This window comes from Lepus europaeus, chromosome 18 (genome assembly GCF_033115175.1).
Source record: "Lepus europaeus isolate LE1 chromosome 18, mLepTim1.pri, whole genome shotgun sequence".
NCBI classification, from domain to species: domain Eukaryota; kingdom Metazoa; phylum Chordata; class Mammalia; order Lagomorpha; family Leporidae; genus Lepus; species Lepus europaeus.
The window spans coordinates 64,347,155-64,351,277 of NC_084844.1; positions in this window are offsets into that span (position 1 = coordinate 64,347,155).

Consider the following 4,123-nt stretch of genomic DNA (forward strand, 5'->3'; position numbering starts at 1 on the left):
AAAACCTGGTGTTAAATTGGAAACGGCATAGAAAATTAATTAATTTTTAAAAAATATTATGTAGGATCTCTGCCTTTAATGTGCTGTACACTCTTATTTAATGCTATAACTAGTATTCCAACAGTATTTTTTTTTCACTTTGTGTTGCTATATGGGGGCAAACTGTTGAAATCGTTACCTCATATATACTAAACTGATCTTTTGTATATAAAGAGAATTGAAAATGAATCATGATGTGATTGGAAGGGGAGAGGGAGCGGGAAAAGGGAGGGTTGTGGGTGGGAGGGAAGTTTTGGGAGGGGGAAGCCATTGTAACCCATAAGCTGTACTTTGGAAATTTATATTCATTAAATAAAAGTTTAATAAAAAAGAAAGAAAGTATGAACTGTGAGCTAAATAAACTTTTTCCTATAAAGTACAAAAGAGTGTGCTATATCAAAGAAATCACAGGAATACACTTTAATCAGAAGGAAGGTGTGATGGATTGAAAGTTTGTGTCTCCACTCTAAATTCATGTGCTGAGGTCCTGATCCCAGTATGAGAGTATGAGGGAGCAGAACCTTTGGGAAGCATTTGTGTGTAGATGAGGTTATTAGAATAGTGCCCCCAATTAAAAAAATCCCAGAAAATAATAATTTGAAAAAAATCACCATGCACTCTCTTCACAGTTCCTGAAATAACAATGAAATAGGGCAAATATAAAATTAGAAAATAAAAAGCCTCATGGAATTTTAAGGAATTTTAACCTTTGTATAACATAAATGATTAAAATATTTAAACAGAGAAGACAATTAATTTTTTTAGAAATCAGAAGAGAGAAATACTATTTAAGAATTACTGTGACAACACACAAAAGGGATGGAAAATTGTTACTACAACTAGCATAGTGACACTGAGAGTATAAAAGTGGGGGAAATATGACCTACAGAGTAAAGCTGGATCAGTGAAAAAAAATTGATCATAAAGAATAGGCATGAAACTAACGGAAACAATGAGTAGAGAAAGGTTTGGGGGGAGAAAGCATGGTTTGTTGACATATATTAATGAAAGAATTACATATGAACTCCAGCAAACAATAGAACATGGATAATTAAAACCAGAGTTATAGCCAAACTCAGAACAAGCAAAAACATTCCACTTTCAAACACTCAAGCTTAAAATACCCATAAATGTTACATCATTCTTATTATTCAAAGTTTCATGACATTTCAATACATATTAACATTTTCCATCTAAGATGTGTACTTTTCATATATTTCTGAGATTATGATGTGCTAGCAAATGATGGCATGACATCATTGAAAGGCTTTTGATTTTTTTGTGTTTAAAACAAGGTATATTTTACTATGGTGACGTCATGAAATCAATAAAACAGCTATCCCTGAAGCATACTAATCTTTTAGTTTAAAAATATTTGAATTTTTCAGTTAATGCCAACTCTGATATTTCTTTCAACCAAGATATAGGAAGATGATCAGCTACCGCAAGAACATGACAAGCCAAATCTACCTTTTGAAATCCTAAAAAGAATGAAAACAAGCATCATATTACTTTATAACATTATACCCAGTAAAGAAAGGTCACAGTAATGACAATATAACAGAGATTTATGATTATATTCTAAAGGCTGGAATGGCAACTTTGATAAGTAGTAATTATATGAAAGTATTTCTACCTCTTAGGTAAAAAGCTGAAAAAAACTCTGAAATGCTGTGGCTCACACTGAAACTATGCAATGCCAACACTATTGGTAATCACATTAATCTGGAAGGCTACTACAGTGACTGATTTGTTTACAATTTCCCATTATTAGAGGAACACATTTCAAACTAGAATGAAAAGTCAAATGTCAGCATACATACACACACACACACGCACAATATGTATATTTGGTGGAAGGCTTTAGCTTTCTTAAAATTCATTATCTAATAGTACTTTAAAAATTCTTAGATGATTTTTAATTTAAAATCAATATTCCTGGTTCTAAGTGTCATTAATAACCTAAAAATATGTTCCTGATCCAAGCTCAAAATAATAACATAAATAGGAAAATAATAAAAACAATAAAAGGCAGAAAAAAAGGGTAATAGCTTAAGATGAAACAAAAAATGAAGTGGAAAATTATTTTTAAAATGAAGGAGTGAGAAATAACTAGAAATTATGCACCATGATTATCTGAAAAATCCTTTCCTCTACAAAAGCAATATGAAGTGTCAAAAACTGTCAATATATATGTCTATAGAAATATGGAAATTACTTAAAAACTTGCAATAATCTGAAGAGTACTTAAAAATGGCATCTGAGGGGCCGGCGCCATGGCTCACTTGGTTAACCCTCCATCTGCTGCACTGGCATCCCATATGGGCACCAGGTTCTAGTCCTGGTTGTTCCTCTTCCAGTCCAGCTCTGCTGTGGCCCGGGAAGGCAGTGGAGGATGGCCCAAGTGCTTGGGCTCTGCACCCGTGTAGGAGGCCAGGAGGAGGCTCCAGGCTTCTGGCTTCAGATTGGCACAGCGCCGGCCATAGTGGACATTTGGGGGGTGAACCAATGGAAGGAAGACCTTTCTCTCTGTCTCTCTTAATGTCTAACTCTGCCTGTAAAAAAAATAAGTAATCCTCAGATATATTTAAATCTAAATAGAGTTATACCAATTCCATAAGAGATACAAAGTAATCCCATTTTGAAAGATTAAATGTACCCATTTTAATTTTTAAAATTCATTTATTGAAAATATATGAACAAAATTTCTGCCATCATTCTGTTACCAAAAATTGGTTTCAAAAAAAATCTATATCCAATTCTTGTGTAATCAATCAAAAATTTTAAGTATCTAAAATTAAATATTCTAGCAATGAAATTGCATTGATTTAATCAGATCTGAATCCATACTAGGAAGAAAGGACACATACTTTACTTCTATCAGCAGCCATACTGGATTGGTATTAGGTCAAAGTTCCCAAAGAGGGATGGGGCAACTGCCTGGACAGAGGATGTCACAGATTGTGTGCATTCTGGGAACCATAGGCCCCTCCCTTTGTGGCCTGCTCCAGACATAGCAGGTGATGGGATCAGAGTCAGACCCCATGACACTTTCCATGGCTCATGGAGGAGCCTGGATGCTGAGTGGTCTTGGAGGCCTGCAGGATGTGAGGGCTTCTCTGGGGCCCAGGACTCAGGAAAGGGACTCTGCAACTAGGCCAAGTGTGGGGATCCCTGTTTACTCTCCCAAAGGCCGCTGCCCCTGCACCCCATTCCTTACTCCCCACTCCAGGTGCTCCTCCACCTTCCTCCCTGGGATGCCTTGGCAGGGTTTCCTCCAGACAACAGCAGCCTATCTGCTTCTCCTTGGGCTCCTGCAGCTTTTCCATAAGAAAACCATTCAGTGATTCATTGATGATCATGAGCCACATTGCACGCTGGGTGATCCTCAGCTTGGGAAGTGAAGAGAGCAGCCCGCACCTCTGCTTGGGGCAGGGAAAAAGAAAATAGGACAACATGCATGAGTGTGAATGCTTTCTCCTTGAGTCTTTGGCTGACAGAGGGAAGGACACTCAGAAGCCCCACTGCTGGCGGCACCACACTCAGACTGGCAGCCCTCAGCCTCCAGAGCCTGGTGCACTCACCACCATTATCAGCCTGGAAGAGGGGTCAGGAGCTCTGGTTCTGGAACTCTCACCAGGTATCGCAGAGCTCTCTGACCAGTGGCTCCTTCAGCTGCCCCGTGGCCATGTCCAGCTCATGACCAGCAGGGTGTAGCACCACTGCTTCTTCCCTGACTCTCATGTAGTCACGGCACCCAGGGGCTGCCTGCCCAGTTCCACTGTAGCATGGGCAGCTTGGGCAGCATGGCCAGCAGCGCTCAGAGGTTCCTCTCCTTGCCTTCTACCCAGCTCCAGGGCTTGAGTCAGAGTGCATTTGTGTCTCTGGTCAGGTTTGTGGTTTCTGGCCACTGCCTGTGGATCTTGGCAGCAAAGCCATGATTAGAGGTGGATCTGCAAAGTGGCTCTGAGATTTTCACCTTCTGGGTTGTGCTGGGTGCACAGAGGCCCTCTCCTCTTGGCCACATCAAAGTGAAGCCCAATGCAGGGTTGGGCTTCATTGGTGCATTGGCTTTGGGAGGTGG